Here is a 20,026-nt window from a genome sequence, read left to right as displayed (position 1 = left end):
TTAACTTGCAAGTATGTGGAAAGTAAAATGCAGTTGTAAAGTCACTAATCGTAACTTTATGCTCATAAATAATGTTTAGGCAGACTCCACCCCCTATACGGGGGGGACTTGTAATTCTACACTTTGTAGTAACTTTACACTGCAAAATGGTGAACAGCCAAGCCAAAGTAATAAGGTTATTACAAAGTCTAAGAGTACATTTACACATGAATAAATCTATACATATAAATGTATCTTCAGGGATAGGACCCAGTCTGTTTATACTCCTGTGTGTAATGAGTAAGCCATAGGTACAAACCCTGCCTGGGATAATGGAGTGAGAATGGTAGTATGATAGTGTCATTCAGTGGCATCTCTTGTCACAGTGCTTGAGTACATAAGTGGAGGTTAAATGATGTATAAAATAGTTATTAAAGCACAAATTCGATGCAGCTGCATTCAGATGTGTCATTCCACGTGACTTAAGAAAAACATAAAATGTAGTACAATTCCTTTCCTACCCACGGTATTTATTCCGAGCTGCACATGAAAGTATTGTCTGTTCTTCTCATGATACTGGGGTGACTTCTCATGACAATATGCTGCATCACAAATGTGTGAAGTGTGGATGTTGACTGTGGCCTGCACCTCTTTTGTCATATGTAGAAAAGAAAGCATGACCCAACGACTCTATTTAAATGAACAAATGCTTCTTTCATTAGATACACTGGGGTTATGGATCCTACTGCAGGAACACCACAGCTTCAAACTCCTGCAGACATTACACGTCATATGTTTGCAGATGTTTGCAGAAATTGATCCAAAATATAAATCAATGCAACCTTGCTCTTTAATCTGTCTATAATAGATGTAGGAGCAGCCCACCCAAGCTTTTGGACCACCCATTTAAAAAAATACAATATGTAGATGGCACAGTGATTCCAGATAAAACCACAATTGGTTTGCATAGGGAGTTAAATAAATTGAGATTATATTGTGCAAACCTTCATCTGAGTATCAACAAAGAGAAAACCAAAGTGACCATCTTTGACCAGAAGCTCCTGAAGAATGGTAATAGGTATTTAAACAATGTCAAGCTTGAGTGTTTCATCTAGAAATGTGGCTGAATGATCGAGAAAGCCAAATGTCAACCTGCATTCATGAAAACCCCAGCAAAAGCACTGAATGCATGTTTTCTCAAGCTCATTACCAAACCGTCAGGCCCATCACTAAGCCCCTTTCTACAGGTTGTCAGGAGCAATGCAGTGCCCACCCTAACCTTTGGACAAACAATTTTTCATGGGAAGTGTTCAAAATGTCTAGATCCTGCTCATTGCCAGACATACTTCTCACGCTACCTGACAGTTCATCTGAAGCTTACTTACGCTTAGAACTCAAACCTTTCAAGCAAGAGTACATCTCGAGGGCCTACTATATATCATGCAGTGTAAAACTTAGGGTGGCTCCAGATGGGTCACTAAAATATCTATAAGGGCAAGCATTAGCTTTTGAATACAAGACCCTATGGATCCCTTATTTGAAATACTGACTTTCATCATTCCACTTTATTGATGTCTCGGACTCCTTGTTACCACCTATTCAAGCACAGGACCTGGTGGATAAACAAGCAAAACTGATCTCGTCTGCGATACTCATCACAGTTGTGAGAAAAAAAGCCTTTTAGTCAGTATAGATTCCCCTCCATCCTCTTAAGAGCCTACCATACCTAGATGATGGCAAAGATATCTCAAGCAGTCTGTGTAAATCAAACAGCGAATCAGAATTCAATCTGTATTTGTGAAAAGCTTTTGGCTCTGATGCCTAAATTTCTGTGGCATTCTTCTCTGAACTTAACCTTAGAAACTTAGGGCCAGATGTAGGTAGGAAAAATTTAGCGAGTCGGAAATTGAGAGTCGTTGCGACTCGCAATTTCCGACTCGCTAAATGGTATCCAAGAAGAAAAAGCGACTTCAATTTGCGACTCACAAATGAAGTCACACCGCAGATTGCGAGTCCGCTGTTTGCGAGGTCGCTTTTTGCGACCGCGCTAAAAACGAACACGCAATTTGCGAGTGGGTGTCGCAAATTGCGACTGTGCTGGAAATTGAATGCAGGTGCAGCAGAACACTCTGGAAAACACTTCCTGGCTCCTGATGATGACATCACAGCCAGGAAGTTTACAAATACACATGGGAGGAGGGAGGACCACACCCATTTTAAACTGCTGAACTGCAAACAGAGAGAACAGCAGCTACCATGGCAGAGACACCCCGGAAGCGCAAAATGAAATTTGCAGAGAAAGAGCTGGTGGTGCTGACAGAGGAGTGCTGCCAGCACCATGAACAACTTTTTGTGAGGGCAGCCCTCAGTGTGCCAGAGGTGGAGAAGGGAAGAATCTGGACGGATATCCAAGACAAGGTGAACTCCCTCGGTGTCAGCCACCAGAGCATAGAAGAGTTAAAGAAACTGTGGTATGACCTGCGCTCCCGGACCAAGGAGACGGTGGCAGAGCAGCTCCGGGAGATGAGGGGGACTGGAGGGGGACCATCCACTGTACCACCACCCACACCCCTGGAGGAAAGAGTTGAGGATACACTGGAGCCAGAGGCAGTGTGCGGGATGGGAGTGCTGGATACTTCAGAGCCAGGACCATCAACCAGTGAGTACCATGAGACATGCATGTACACCCATATCTGCCATACCCCCACCCACCTAGTACACAGCAGCATGCACAACCAAAATAGCTCCATTTCAGAGTAGCAACCACCTGCATGGTGCATTATGGGCAATGTAGTCAAGTAGGCAGTTGATAGGCAACAGTTTATCAGGAAGTTGATATCAGATGGTAGATACTGACAGTGTGTTCCCTATGTCCCACAGGTCTCCCACACGACACCACCGCCAACCAAAGCATCCAGGGGCCACAGGTCAGCCACCAGCCTGCAGAGGAGTCAGGAGCAGCCACCACAGAGACCTGCACCACCCACACACAGTCCCCTCGTGAAGCACCAGTTGCCATACTGGTGAGTGAGCCAGCACCTGGTCCCAGCCACAGTGCCACTGTAGATGACACAGAGCCTCCACTGCGTCGCAGGCGACGTGTAAATGTACCACCAGAGCCGCAGGCTGAGTCAGGGGATGCCTCCATGTCGCCCGCAGAGACAGCACTCCTACGGGGTCAGCGCCTGCAGACACAGGAAATAAGGAGAATATCAGGGGCAATGCGGCGCATGGAGCAAAACCAAAACAGTGGTATGCAGCTGGTACACACAGAGCTGCAACAACTCAACACACATGTCGGCGACCTTGCACTCTCAATGAGACATCTGGTGGCAGAACTCATAACTGAGAGGGAGTGTGCAAGGCGTCGTGACAGGCAGCTACTGCACCGGCTGGACCGCATGTCTGCCTCCATCGTCAGGCTGGCTGTGAACACTACTGGCCTTACAAGGCGCACTGTCAGCCTCCAAGTAGACATGGGCCACTTTGCCAGTGATGTGGCACGTGGACTGGGACGTCTCAGCCACGCCGTAGATATCATGGAGGCACGGCAGGTGGCTAGGGGCGCGGCTGACACGCCGCAGGACAGCAAGGAGGGCTCCACCATCAGCAGTGTCTCAGCCAGTGACACCAGGGTGTTGCGCAGTGGAAGCGCAAGGCAGGGCACTGCTGACCCACTAGGTACCAGCCATGGTGGCCGAGGCCGGTGTAGAATATGAGCTCCACACTGTCCTGGGGTAAAGGCACATGAGGTCAATGTGTCCTCATGCCAGGTGGACTTTTACAGCCCCTGAACTGTTGTTAATGTATATAGTTTTGTTTGGTGCACATAATTAAATCACTTGTTAGTTCCACTTCACACCTGGATTCTTTGTGTGTGACATTAGGGAGTGTGGTGACAGTTAGCATGTACCTTCCAAAGTATTAGTTGGCAATGTGGTCCTGTCTCAGTCTGCCTTGATTTGCAATGCTTCTATCCCCATTATGGCGATGTGGTAGCTCTTGCTCTTCATCCTCCGAATCTGGGTCTTCTGGGGTGAGAGGTAGCGCACGTCTGGTGGCAATGTTGTGCAGTATAGCGCATGCGACAACGATCTTGAAAGCTGTTATTGGGGTATACTGGAGGGCACCTCCACTTCTGTGGAGGCATCTGAATCTTGCCTTCAGCAGTCCAAAGGTCCTCCCTATGATATTTCTGGTCCTCCTATGTGCACTGTTGTATCGCCTCTCTTTCTCATTGCTGGGTGTTAAGTATGGGGTATGTATCCATGGTCGTAGTGCATATGCACTGTCACCTGTGTGGCAAAAAATGTACAATGTTAGCTGGGCATAGATGGTTCCCACAGTGACCTGTGTGTATGTTTGCAAGGTGTATTCAGCTATACCTAGGAGGTATCCGTCTCCAAACTCCCCACGTTCTAGGCGTTGGTGTATCCCACTGTGCCTGAAAATGTAGGAGTCATGTGTACTCCCTGGAAATTTGGCAACCATGTCAGTGATAACATAATGGGCGTCACATACCACCTGGATGTTCAGTGAGTGGGTACACTTCCTGTTGCGGAACAGATATTCCAGATTTGCAGGAGGGCAGATTTGTATATGTGTCCCGTCCACACACCCTATGACATGGGGGAAGTTGGCAATCCTGTAGAATTCCAACTTGGTGCTGTTGATTTCTGCCTCATTCCTGGGCAGGTATATGTATCTGGACATGTGTGTGAGTAAGGCATCTAGGAATGCCCTAAGGAACCGTGAGAGTGAACTTTGGGATACCCTACCTGCCACAGCAATGACCCCCTGATAGCTACCCGAGGCCAAGAGGTGCAGTGAGCATAGCACTTGCACATGCGTGGGGATGGCGCAGCCGCGCACAGTCTGGCGTTGTAGCTGCGGATTGAGTAAATCTATTAAATCTAGTATTGCTGCACTGCTGAGTCTATATTTATCATATATCTCCTCCTCAGTTTGTTATAAAAGTGTCTGCCTGGTTCTGTATATCTTCTCCTGTCTCTGGACCCTCCTCCTCTTCTGCTGTGCGGCGTGGGCTCTCCTCCTCATTGCTATCACAATATCTCCGCCATCTTGAGTAACCCAGGTGCCTTCTGGGTCTCCTTTTATACTTTGGTTCTGGTTACCACCTGCTCTGAGTTAGTGGTAAATAGGAAGTGCAAAATGGGCTTTTTGCGACAAGTCGCAATTTGCGAGTGGCTATTGCATTTGGTTTGCGACTCGCAAATTGCGACTTCCTATTTGCGGGTCGCAAAATGGGGTCGCTATTTTTGCGAGTCGGTAATGGCTCGCGTCGCATTTTTCGAGTCGGAAATGGGATTTTTGCATCCTATTTCTGATTTTGCGGGGTCGCAAATTGCGATTCAGGCCATTTGCGACTCGCAAAGGTTTGCTACATCTGGCCCTTAGTAACTTAGGAACTGCACTACTCAAGCAGTGAAAGTCTGCTTGAGTAGTGCAGACCCTCAATTGACAGTTCTATTAATTCTTTGAAAATGTTTTAAATATGATGAAAGAAAATGAATTGCCTAAAAACTAATAGTGTTGGTTTGTAGCACTAATTACATCTTTTACTGCTTTACTCCTATCATCTAATGACATTAATGGTTTTATATTGCAATGATTTTGAATACTTGAGCAATAAATATTTTTCACAATGCAAAATATTCTTTCAATCCTTTTAAAGAATTTGCAATGAATAGTTTGTATACATGGTCATAAATATTTACCTACGTTTGTGTGCACAGATCTTCCAAAGGTACAGAATTCTTTTTCATGGTGGCCAGGACGGATTTGGAAAGTGATCATAATCATTTATAAAATGCACAAGAAAAATTACTCGTTGTTCCACATTGTGTAAAATTCTTTCAAACATGTACTCTACACATTAAAACATTTCCAGAGAATCTGCAACTTTTACACTTTGCTATCTACCTGCTGCAGACACTCCTAGCCCAAAAAACAAATGAAAAAAAATGTTCAAACTCATACAAAAAATTAACCCAAATAATTGTAAAATGAAAAAATAGTGAATGAAAAGGCTGTGGTAACAGTCGAAAACGTCATAGATAGCAAAGTAGTTTAGGACATAATACGACTGCACAACTTAAAGGAAGGGTGGTAGTGTTTAGGTCATGTCCAAGGTAGAAGTGGAGGTCAAGAAAGTCCTCTCACAGAAGTGGATAATGGGTGAGGGATGCTGGTAGGTGTGCACACATGAGAGAATAGAAGATTCTAGGTCTTCACTATAGAAATACTATATACATACATACATACATACATACAAAGGGAGAAGTAGAGGGTGAGTGAAGATTAGAGGAAGATTGGATGAGGCAGTGTCACTCTATGGGAACTGAACATGGACAGACAGGGTAGAAATGGTGCCCTCTGCTAGACAAGAAAAGTGGAGTGTCAGATTAGGTGGAGCCACTCTGTGGGAGAGGAGAAGGGGAAGCACAGGCATGGTAAAAGAGTACTGGGTGTAATGAGCCGCCAGGCTCCGGTCTAGTTCTGTTAGGCCCTGGAAGGAGTTTCATCACATCTTCTGGCCAGGTGTAGCCAGAAGCTTTAAAATAAAGGGGAGAAGATCTCATGTGATTTTTTGCCCCGGTCGAAGTCCTGTGTGTGTCTGTTGTTCATACCGCTAGCACGCTTCAGCCCTAACACTGCTTAGACTACCACACTGGAGAGTCAAGAACCTAACACTGCTTAGGCGACCACAGTGGAGAGTCAAGAAGGATTTGTTCACCCCGGTGAAAGAGAAACAGGGGTGGGGAGATTCAGACACTTAAGAGGATTTTGGCCAGTGGGTGGACAGTTTTCTAGCTATGGGGGTGGTGCAGTAAAGAAGTGCAAAAAGCATTTCTCACTAATTATGGAAATGCCATACGTGATAATAAAGAACACAGCATTATTATCCCTTCTATTTCAACTCTACTTTAATGTAAACAGCATTTTAAATTACAACAGTATTGCCTACAACTATGCAAGCACTACTAGTTTGGGAGTTCACATCTCTCATTCATGCATAGGACTTATTGTGACATAACATGCCTGTGCTCCAGGAATAGAGAATCAGAGGCAGAGTTAATTGCTTGTAAATTTACTGGTTATTTGCACAACACATTCTGTACATTAAATTGTCTAGTCGCCTTCTAACAATAATTACTTCTAATAATAATCGTCTATCCGCCTTCTAATGATAATTTTTAAACTTTACAGTCACCATTAATTTAAAACCATGATGTTATTTAAAACTAAAAACGAAATTTCAGGGAAATAATTTCTCTCTTAATTTACAAAAACATATACGGAATTTAGCAGTCCGTGGAAGTGGTGCATCTTTGGACCGTAACAAAAACATGATTAAAAATCGTAATTTACAGATCTCACACACTGTTGGTGCTATGGAGCGAGGCACAAAATACACAATGACTTTCGTTTGGTTGGAATTATAACCAATTTGTTCTGTAACTAGCGAGGTGTAAAAGTGCGTGTTTGTCTTCTCATTTATTTGTGGTTTCTGTGTTTCCATTGACTCAGAAGGAGAAACTCCAGATATATTTATGTAATGCATCCTAACTCTGAAGAAGCATTAAAGCACATTTATGTGAGAATTATTCTGAGTAGACTCTTCGGAAATATGGCTGTAAGAGAGGAACATGCAACAACACAGGACATCGCCAGTCATTTGAAGAAGCTCTTAGCGTTATAAACCAGACCTACTGGTTTGCCACTCCTTATTTACATTTCCTCCTGTGGACGCGCTGCATTATTGAGGGGAATACTCCTAGTGCAGGTGCGTTTTCCCAGAAACGATTTAAGATTTTTTTTAATAAAACCGAATCTCGAGGAAGGGCTACTATCGGCACTTGTTAGTTTTTAATATAAAAAGGTTTATTTTAAAGAACAGCTGCGCAAAAGAATTAAAAGGCACTGACATGGCTTTGAGACATTAGTTCTGTGTAACAGGAAGCGGCTTAAAAAAACACTGGGCTATGAATGAACACGCATGAGAAAAATTTGAAACATCCGATCACGCGTTATGGTAAGGGAAGCATTAACTCAAATATTATATTTGTATCCATTCCCTGTTTATCTTAACTCCCAGAACTACTGTAAGAAATGGATTATTATTTGGAGTGGGAAATTACACACTTTAAGAAATAATACAACGCCTTGTCAAGGTAAACCCCCAAAGTCACTGAATTAAGCAGAACTTAACCCCATTTTATCTATGGTACAGAGCAAACACTCTTAACTTGGGGCAATGTGTAAATTATTCATGTAGTACCAAAATAGTAATAAAGTCAAACACCAATGAATAAAAATCCTAAATTAAGTTTGAAAAATATAGTAAAACTCAACAAACAAAATTAACCAAAAGGACAAAATTCTAGTCAGGGGAAACATAAAAAATAATTTTTAAAGTTTTAAGTAAGTGACAATGTTAGTCTCTGGAAGCAGTATAATGAGACATAGGTGTGATTTCCGGCTTACTGTAGTGGATCCTGATTTGTATACACAAATTGGATTGGTCCAGGTCAAAGTCTAGTGGTCAAAAAGTTCAAAAATGTTTTTAAGTCCCACTTGAGAAAAGGACTTTGAAAGTTTTTTGAAGAAAGCGTAATTTATTCTAAATCTCATTGTAGAATTAAACTTTGGCAGTTTTTCAGAAGAAAATTCCTCCTCGAGCGGGACCCTGCTGAAACTGTAGCCACATCTTTGGAACTAAAGGCCAGATACCTGAAGCAGGTTGGTCTTGCAGGCACTCTGGAGCTTTGGGGGTTATTTTCTTGAATAATTTTCTATACATTCCACTTTTAAAAACCTGGCATCCACCTTGGTGGCTAGAAGTCATACATCAGGGTATCTTATTAAATCGAATCAAATCCGCTTTATTACCATAAAAGCATAACACAAAATATTTAAAAAAGAAAGAGAAGAAAGAGAACAAGGTATAAAACATTAGAACATTAACTTTTAAATACAGCTTTAAAATACAATAAAATTTAAGGTTTGCAATTTAAGAGCAACACAAAACACATATTGATTAAAATAGATGTGCTGATATAGTCAGAAACTTGCAATGTATACTATACAGTAGTACATCAGCTAATGTGTACTACTAATCATACATTACGTCGCTTAAACTATACAATTACGTTATTACTTACTTATTAATATTTTAAAAATAGGACTTTGCCTGTCAAAAATGGCTTATTTTGACAGGTTGTGATAGAGCGTTCCGACCTAATAAATTACCTGTATTTGGACGCTCTTGGGTCGATGAATCTTTTGACCAAGTGGGGCTCTCTTCACCCGAGATTAGTCAATTTAATCAAATCAATAATCAATAACGAACATAAGCAATACCCTGATCAACATAACACTTCACAATTAATCCAGAAAACATTTCGGCGAACCATGACCTTTCGGCCATGAATAACCACACCAGTTTATTCAAAGTTAATGAATTTATTTCCCTACATTAACAAAGCTAGCACGATATAAATGTGTCTCAACACCAAATGATATATGTAAATGAACATTAATAGCTGTCCATAACGGCGAAAAAGATGCAATCTATGCAGCATTTGAATAACAATGCATTCGATAATAGCAACGCAAACCACTAAAACTATAATCTGTAATGGGCTAATTGCATACATTAGTCAGCATAACAAGGTCTCAAATTGCATCGTGCAACAAATGAATCCTCATCTAACCTCAAATTAGCATCTGCATGTGGGACTTCATGCAAAAACAATTTAGCAGCATTGATTTGGAAAACTCCTAACTAGGGCTCTTATCAAAAATCAGCAGTTGGTTACCTAAAAAGAAACACAATGCAATTGTACATTTTCCTTTCATATTTACCAAATTCAATCAGCATTCAAGGAAGTCTTCGTCTCACAGGTACCGATTTCCGATCAGCATGGGACGGGGGCAAAGGGGCAGGGTGGACGGGGCAATTGCCTCACAGCGGCAAGATAAAGGACAAAACTACTACTTCATGCAAAGGGACGAATCAAAGTTAAAGTCTCTAGGGCGAGAATTACTTAAAGTCTCTTTCTCTCGATTAGAGAAAGCATCAAAGTCTAATTCAAAATGGCGTCGAACATCAATTGGCATCGTAGAAGATGGCAAAATGACGAGGTCGGCAAGATGGGCCATAATGTCTGCAATGTCTGCAATGTCTGCAATGTCTAATGGATAATGGCGGGTAAAAATGGCGAATGGCAAATGGCTGCAATGTCCTGCAAATGGCGGGTAATGGCTGCTTTCTTCTTGCGCACCAGGTTTAAATAGACAACAGTTCAAATCCAGTAGGGTCTTCCATTGGAGGGTTCATAGGTTGGCTTCAAATTGTCCAATCAAAAACAACAATTCACAAGCTTCTACCTAGGCATACATTATCCTTGGAGTCGGGAACGTAAGTTGCAACATATTTTACCAATTAACTCACTTTCAGAGCTTCCATTGTCTGCACCTGCAGATTGACCTTGGAGCAAAGAAGAAGATGCCAGGCTGGCACGAAACCTTAAAGATAAGCATGTGAACCGATCTCACTGGAAAAGTACAGCTTCAAGCAAGAATACACGTTTTATTAGCACATTAGAAAAACACGAGCATCTAAACCGTGAGACAAGGCAACTAGGCCGAAGCCTCCACTAAAGTTATGCTAAGTTAAAACATTTCAAACAAGCAAATCATGGCACACGTTTACGGTTATGTCAGATTAGTACAATTCTAATACATCACGTTATATAAAGCACGCTTATAAATGTTGGCGAACTACTCTGAGGGCACATTTGTCCCCGTACAATCTTTATTACTTCGGTTAAAGTCACACTTGATTATTGCGGCACTACGTTTATGCGCTAATAAATGTAAAACCTTCATTTCTGCGTCATCAATCCCTCCTCTGATGACTACTTGTCATCACACAAAACTATTCCCACAAATTTTATTCCATTAAAATTCTGTCAGTTCTCTTTTCCTTTTAGTTCCCCTTGTTCTTGCCTTGTATTCTTCTGCCATTCTTTTCATCACCTTCTCTTCCTTCCTTCTTTTAATTCTTGCCATAATCATTAGTATTCCCCTCTTTATTCCCCAAATCCCAAAGATGCAAATTAGTACTATTAGTATTCCCTGTATTATTTTTAGTAATATTCCATTCCAAATGCCACCAAGCCAATTTCCTACTGAAGCAATTCCCTTTCCAACCTGTTCCCACACTCCTGGTTCTTTCAATTCCTTCAAGTCTGCACTCTCTTTTGTTAGATTTTCAAGCATTGTTTTAATTTTCACACTGTTGTCTGGTATATACGTGCAACAGTGACGCGCACCAAGCATTTTGCAAACGCCGCCATCCTTTGCTAAAAGAATGTCTAGGGCAAGCCTGTTTTGAAGAGTCATAGCTCTTTCTGCTGCAAGTTCAGCATCCATCAGGATTATAGCACCTGAAAACTTTGTCAACATGTTATCCACTATAGTAGACAACTTTCTTATTTTGATGGAATTCAACACAACTCCCAATGAAGGAATCATGGCTCCAAATATATCTCCTACCACAGCAGCTGCGTTCTCTCTTTTCTGGATACGATGAGATCCAGGCGTCTTTGGAATCACCGATAGGTCATCCAGTTGATAAACCTTTGGGAACACTATACCCAAATAACATCTCCCCCACCATCCTTTTGGAAGACGATAATAGGCATTATGCCCACAAATGTAATATACACCAGGTATGACAGGGTCAAGTCCGTTCAGCATGAATGTCCATTTGGCCTTAAAGATAAACGTATGTTTACATTCACTCGCTCCCACGAAAATGTTATCATAATAAGATTCATCACGATATATACAAAATTTCCCTACATGCCAAGCATCTAAAGCTATTCTCCCTTGTGTTTTTATTGCGGAAAAAGCATAATTATCTACTGAAGTCCTCTTACTTAACTCTTTTTCTACTTTCGCATTCATTTGTGCCCTTCTATCATCTGTGCGATCTAAAAAGCTTATTTCTACTGCTGAGAGCGAGCAGGTAAGATTTTCCCTATGAGCGTGAGCTGTTTCAAAAGGTTGCATTGGCTCGAAAAATTCCCTCATTATTTTAGCATCCCAATCTTTAGCAATCTGGCTTAGTTGCGTTATTATAGGAACATATGCAAAGGTAACATCATAATTTGAGTAAAAATACTGTATGTTAGTTTGACCATAAAATCTAGAAGTTACTAAACTACATGTAATCCCATATGTAAGAGGCATGTGGTGATAAGTCACCCCTTCCGTTACTGATGTCGGTATCTGTGTACACACATAACAATCTTTCGCATCCAAAGTCTCAACATATTCTGTTAGTAGGTGATAGAAAACATTATACGAAAGTTCCTTCTTATCATGCAAGTGTCTCTCATCTAATTCTAGTCTTTTCAATGCGGTTAGTTCAGTGACAGTAACAGGAGCAGAAGTAGAAGCATCAATTTTCTCATTCTCACCCTTACCACGCGTTGCAAGCACTATTGCCATTATTATTAGTACACATGCAGTTATCAAGCCTATACACGCATATTTACAATATTTCACTCTAGTGTTTTGTGTCATGATCTGTATAGAATCAGAGAGCTAGAAGCACTTATAAAGAAACGATTTAGCAATTAGTTACAAAGCTGAACGAGCGCAATGTTCACACAGTTTTCTTCAGGAGCCCAGTCACTTATCGGTTAGCAGCATAACTCAGTTCGGCAATAACTCAGTCTTTCATCAGTTAGCAACGTTGTCTCAAATCGGGTTTAAGAGTCAATCAGGTTATCAAAGTCTTATCAAGTTAGCAAATGTCTCATCCGGTTTAGCAATGTCTCAGCTGGCTGTATCACGTTAGATTATAGCAAGCAATGTCATTTAACAGTTTTTTTTTTTTTTTTTTTTCAGTCAATAGTGTCCATAAAACTTTTCTTTTCTATTGGTATGTCTTCTTCTTCGTTCTCGAGGCTAAGAGATACAAATTCGTCGGTCCAATCGTCATTGACTACATATGCCCATTCTGGACCGGAATATCTCCTGTTTGGTATCCTTTTCCTTTTCAATTTTGCATCTCTCTTTGATTCTGCCTCACTGGTACTTTCCTCTTTGGCCAAGTCTTTTTCTTCACTTGATGTTGGTACCACGACAGACACTTCCTTTCTTTTCTCTTTCACTCTTGGCCCTTCACTGTCGTTCAGCGTTTCTCTAGTTCTTAGTTTTACTGGTGATATACTTGGTCTTCTCTTTGCACTGTGTCCACTTGATGGACCTGCGATCTCTTCTGAAGAAGTTTGAACAGTTTTGTTTTGTTCTGCCTTGTCCCCTACTTCTGGGGAGTCAATCAGGTTTTTCTTTTCTTTTTCTGTACCATCTGCTTCTGGGAAAGCCCTCCTCTGATCAGGCTCTCCTGCTTCTTCACCTCTTTCGAGCCCTTTGTCACCGTTACTTTCTTCAGGCTCTTTGTCACTTTCAGCTGCTTCAGGCTCTTTGTTACCTTCAGCTGCCTCAGGCTCTTTGTTACCTTCAGCTGCTTCAGGCTCTTTGTTGCCTTCAGCTGCTTCGTCGCTGTCTGAGGTTTCTCCTTGGTCTTCCCCAAGTGAATCGGTTGTTTCGTCCTCAGAGAATATTTCTCTCTCCTCTATTTCTGCCTGTTCGCTTCTAGTTCTGTTTTGCTCTGTCTCAGCGCTCGGCACTTTGTTATCAGGTACTGGCAGTTTCAGCGCTTCAACTTCCTCATCTGTGGGACACAACACTTTCTTTGTATGACTGGCGTGAATCCAGTTGGGAACTCCCGCACACTTCACAGCGGTAGTGGTCGTCAGGATCACTTGGAAAGGGCCTTTCCAACGGGGTTCCAGACACGACTTCCTCACGTGCTTCTTTATCACGACCCAGTCACCTGCTTTCAGTGTGTGTCCTGGACCTTGGATCGGTGACAAGGTGGTTGCTTCCACCTGGTGAGAGAAAGAGCGAACCACGTCAGCCAGACCTTTGCAGTAGTCTAACACCATATCATCTGTAATATTCAAAAGCGCGTTCGCGGGAACTGCAGGAAGTCTCATGGCCCTGCCCATGAGAATTTCATGCGGGGACAATCCAGTCTTTCTGTCAGGGGTGTTTCTCATTGACATTAACACCAAAGGCAATGCGTCAGGCCATTTCAAATTTGTCGATGCACATATTTTCGCCATTCTTGATTTCAGTGTACCATTCATCTGTTCCACCAGTCCTGAGGCCTCAGGGCGATAGCTACAATGCAGTTTTTGCTCAATGTTCAGCGCTGCGCAAAGTAACTTTATCACCTCGTTATTGAAGTGACTTCCTCTATCTGATTCTAAAGAGATCGGGAATCCGAAACGTGGTATCAACTCCCTCAACAATAGTTTTGCAACTGTAAGGCTGTCATTTCTACGTGTGGGGTATGCTTCAATCCAGTGACTAAAAATGCACACAATCACCAACACATACTTCAGACCTCCATGCACAGGCATCTCAATAAAGTCCATCTGCATTCTGCTGAACGGGCCACCCGCCCTACCAATGTGGCTCACGTTCACAACCGTTCCCTTTCCTGGGTTCATCTGTTGACAAATGACACATCGATGGCAAACTGCTTCTGCAACTTGACGGAATCAGGGGTTAAACCAATCAGTTTTGAACAATCTTATCATGGCATCTCTCCCTAGGTGAGCCTGCCCATGATAGAACCGTGCTAGCTGCGATAAGAGACAATTTGGTAAAACACATTTTCCTTCGTTTGAAACCCATAACTCATCTGGTCTCTTTGTACATTGTGACTTAATCCAGGAAACTCTTTCATCCTCCCTGACGCTATTCTGTAATGCTTTTAGTTCATCCATTGTATCCACGACCTTCAAGGCAAATGCTTCAGCTGGTTCGAGTTCTGGTTCACTTATCAAATTCCATTCATCCCTGAGCAATATACAGTTCAAGGCACAAAATCTTGCGACTTGATCCGCATATGCATTTCCCAGGGAAACATAGTCCTGTCCTTTTGTATGAGCACTACACTTTACCACTGCAATTTCGGCTGGCATCTGAATGGTGTGTAACAATTCCCTTATTCTCTCCCCGTTTTTCACTGGGGACCCTGAAGAGGTCAGGAAACCTCTCTGTGACCATAGTTGCCCAAAGTCGTGCACAATTCCAAACCCGTATTGACTATCAGTGTAAATGGTAACCTTCATCAATGTAGACAGTTGGCATGCTCTTGTAAGGGCTACAAGCTCTGCTACTTGTGCGGAATAGACTCCTTGAAGCCAGGACGCTTCCAAGACACCTGTTACAGTACATACAGCATATCCTGCTTTCAATATTCCCAATGCATCTCTTAAACATGACCCATCAACAAAAACAATTTGGTCATTTTCATCAAGCTTAGTATCCTTAATGTCAGGTCGGGGTTTTGTGCAAAATTCAGTCACCTGAAGGCAGTCGTGCTCGACGTCTTCAGCGTTCTCAATTTCAGCATTTTCACCGGGAAGCAAGGTTGCTGGATTCAACGTAGTGCACCTTTTCAGCTGCACATTCGGTGAGCCCACAATTATTGTTTCATACCTTGTGAGTCTTGCTCCAGTCATGTGTTGCGTTCGGGAGCGGGTCAAAAGTATCTCAACTGAGTGAGGGACCATGACTGTTAATGGGTGTCCCATCACTATTCCTTCACTCTGAGTGAGGCTGATACCAACTGCTGCTACGGCGCGCAAACACCCTGGAAGTGCTGCTGCGACTGGATCCAAAGTAGCTGAAAAATACGCTACTGGTCTGTTTATGCCACCATGGGCTTGAGTCAAGACAGACAAAGAACATGCATCACGTTCATGACAAAACAATGTGAAAGGCTTTGTGTAATCAGGCATTCCTAAAGCTGGAGCCCTGCACATGCATTCTTTCAATTCAATAAAAGCATCCATCTCATCTCCTTTCAGCTCAATTTCATCCAAGGCATCCTTCTGGGTCAGTTTCAGTAAAGGCTTTGCTAGAGTTGAGAAGTTGGGAATCCACTGGCGACAGTAGCTCACCATCCCCAAAAACTTCCTCACCTCCCTCCTCGTCTTTGGTGGACTCATTTGAAGTACACTTGTTATTCTTTCCTTCATTATTCTCCGTGACCCTTTCTCTATTTGATGACCCAAGTATTTCACTTTCTTCTGACAGAACTGCAACTTTGAAGGGGACACCTTGTGTCCATTCCTTCCCAAATGGTTCAGTAGAGCAATGGTGTCGGCTGTGCAGCCACTTTCTGTCTTAGATGCAATCAGTAAGTCATCGATATACTGTACTAGGGTTGACTCGAATGGCAATTCTAACGCTTCCAAGTCTTTCTTTAGAATCTGATTGAAAATTGACGGTGACTCCGAAAACCCTTGAGGAATTCGATACCAACTGTAAACTCTGTCTAAGAATTTGAAACAAAAGAGAAATTGGCTGTCCTCATGAAGAGGCACCGAAAAGAATGCTTGTGACAAGTCGATGACTGAGAACCACTCGGCATCGCAAGGGACTTGAAACATTATCACAGCTGGATTCGGTACTACAGGGCAGCATTTAATTATGATGTCATTTATTTTCCTCAAGTCCTGCACGATTCGGACCTTTCCACTCAGCTTTATTAGTCCCATGATTGGTGAATTACATGGACTGCTTAACACTTCTTTCAATACTCCCTGTTTTACAAACTCGTCAATGAGTTGGGCGACTTTCATGAGGGTGTCTTGTGCCATGTGGTATTGTGGGGTCTGGGGAAAGGTTACATTGGGTTTTACGGTCACTTTCACTGGTTCCACTCCTTTCACCAATCCCACCTCTTTTCCTGTCATATCCCACACTTCCTTTCCGACTGTTTCCCGTAATTCAGCTGGAATATCTGCTTCAGTTATCATCGGAAGAAGGTTAATCAGAGGATATTCTTCATCGACAGTTTCCATCTCATCCCCTTCTACACTGTCCTCTCCTTCCCCATCACTGCTCGTCTGAATTCTAATTCCATCGTGCGAACACATAATTGAACATCCCAATTTGCACAATAGGTCTCTCCCTAACAGTGCTATCGGGCTTGAGTCACATACCACAAAATTATGTAACCCTTGATAGTTACCAATTCTGACTTGTACTGGATCTGTGATTGGGTTCGTCAGGTGCCTGTTTGCAACTCCCACTACTTGAACTGTTCTCCCTGAGAGTGGCAAATTTGGTACTTCAATGCTCCTAACAGTTGAACGTGTGGCTCCTGTGTCAACCAAGAATGAAACACGATGACCCATGACTCTTCCCTCCACATATGGACCCTTTTGATCAACTTCCAAGGATGCTGCAAGCACACAATTTCCCTCCTCTTCTGAACTTTCACTCTCCCATACATTGTTTATTCCATTCTCACTGTGTAATGGGAACTGTTGTACTGTGCCATTTGTACTCATCACCTGACCCGAGACCTGTGGAGGAACCATCACTTGCTGCTGACTCACTGGTGCCAAGGGTATTTGCATTTGCTGATTAGGTACCATGGGAAACTGCTGTTGCATTGGCTGCATTTGCGTCATCTGCATACGGGGCATCTGCATCTGCTGCGGCTGCATGGGCTGTAATCCCTGCAGCTGATTTGTGGTCTGAAAATTTGGGTTTGGACCTCTCATTTTCGGTCCCCTCATTGTCTGGAATGCATTGACATCATTGTTTTGCCGACCAACACCTGCACCTTCCTGCATCACCATCGGGCACTCGCGTTTCCAATGTCCGACGATTCCGCACACGTGACACGGCATCACCCTTTTCATTGCCTGCACACCATTCGGAATTACAACAGTGTTCAAATCTGGACCATTACTCCCAAAGCCTCCTCTGCCTCTGCCTCTCGCCTGTGGCTGAAACACCATATTTCCCTGCGGCTGCGGTATCTGCTGTTGGAACCCTAGCAACCCTTGCAGACCTGTCTGAGCTGCTTTAAGTTGCATCATCATCACTTTCTCTTTCAACCTTTTCTGTTTCACTTCAATTTCGTCGCTACAGTATTTCGCATAATTCAACACCTCATCAATAGGTTTTCTGACTTATCTCTGGTCTCAGCCCTTCCACAAATCTAAACACAAAATGAAGCATGTCCTTCGCCTCTATTGTTTCCGTGCCACTGTAGTTCTTGAACGCCTTCAACAACCTCTCATAGTAACCATGAATCGACTCTTTAGCCTCTTGGGCAGTTCGATCAATCTTCTGCCAATCCACATTTTTCGCGGCAACCTTCGTCTTCAAATGCTCAATCACCTTATAGTACAAGCTCATTACCATAGGTGATGGTGCACCCGTATCCCTGTCTCTCTCTGGTTCACTTGTCGGCCAACCTACAGCCCTTTTGCAGTCTTCCCACAAGTCTGCCGGAACCACAATCTCAAAGAGGGTGTTCAGGTCTTCCCAAAGACATTTTGCAAGCTTCACAAACCTATCAGTCTGTTGATACCATTCAATCGGTTTCTCTCTCAGTTTGGGAAAATCATCCGTAAAAGACTGAATGTCCCATTACGGTTGGATCTAGAATCATTCCCGTACTGTTGTCACTGCTGTATTACCTTGGGACCTGCGGCTGATAATTTTCTGCTGTTTCCAATATAGGCACATCTGGGTATATTCTCCTAACCTGCGGTATCTGCGGGTGAACAGTAAACTCGGGTCCTTAGATCCCGATGGCGTTTCTGAACTCGGAGTTTCATTATTCTGTACCGGTGCCGGAGGGGCAGAACTGGTACTTGGACCTTGTTCACTCTCTGCATAAGGTGGTGGACGGTCGTTCAGCAATTGCATGATGAACTCCTCATCCTCTGACTCGTCTTCTCTCCTTAACTTTTCCTCGTCCTCTCTATCTTTGGAACACCTCCTGTTTGTCTTACAGGTAGCTTTCTTGCCTGTCGCCTCTTCTTCCTTAGCAATTGCGGGAAACAATTTTATCCCCTGCAATATGTCTGACCTCCACACCTTCTGTGCATTATCCCACCTAGCGTCCGCTAGTGTCTTTTCTACCTTTCTTATCCTGGTCTCGAACTTCTTTTGCTGTTGCTGTCTAGCCATTAGTTCCCAAATCGCTAGAGCCTCAAACTGTGCTGGCCTTGGAGGTACCTTCATGTCGTACATCGCGAATCTCAAATTCTCTAGGATCCTTATATTGAATGTCCCATGGATCGGGAACGCTACGCTCCCATGTTTCTCTGTCAGCTTGTGCCATTGCTTTAGCCAAAGGCACGGAGCTACTCCCTTTTCCTCCATTACAATGTAAGCTGGTGTACCTTCGGGTGGCGTCTCCTCTCCTACGCTCGCTTTAATGTAAGACTCCCCCTTCATCGCACTCTTTAATGCTTTAAAAAATGTCATTTTCTCGTCTTTTATTTCACAAAGTTTGTAATCAATAAGTGACTTTAATTCCCGGAATACTCTTCGCTTGCCTTTCCCCTTCCAATCGAGCCCCACGGACTGCGTCCAATCCGTGCGCGACCCTTCTCTGCAACCAACCTATCCCAGCGCGGCTCCTAGTGACGTCACACTCACACACACTGCGGCTGACAAAGCCTCGCGGCTAGTCCTCCTTCACTCAGCTCCTCTCGTAACAACTTCTGGCATGTATTGCGAGCAACCAAATAATAATAAAACAGATCTGTCGGTTTACTACAGGAAGGGTAACACAATCGCTTCAGGACCTTAGGGATTTTTCACTAGCCTCGGCAGTTATTCCATCTTTCTCGGTCCCCACTTTCGCAAGCGAATCTGACCCGCAGATTCTGCTCTCAACTTGTCAGTGATCTATTCTAGTGCACTTCGAATTTGTCAAAGCCCGAAGTCGAAGTTTTCTTTCACTCCCTTAACACACGTACCGACTCGTTGACCACGCCCGGTCAACCTATTAAACCGACCAGACCACAACATAAAACAAGTGTCTCATACACTTTTCAACATACTCCGGAGTCTCTTGACCTCGCAGGGCCCGTCTCAACAACAACAACCACGT

Source organism: Pleurodeles waltl, chromosome 2_2, assembly GCF_031143425.1.
Source record: "Pleurodeles waltl isolate 20211129_DDA chromosome 2_2, aPleWal1.hap1.20221129, whole genome shotgun sequence".
NCBI lineage: Eukaryota > Metazoa > Chordata > Amphibia > Caudata > Salamandridae > Pleurodeles > Pleurodeles waltl.
The sequence above is the reverse complement of the archived record's forward strand: the minus strand, read 5'-3'. Positions refer to the sequence as shown.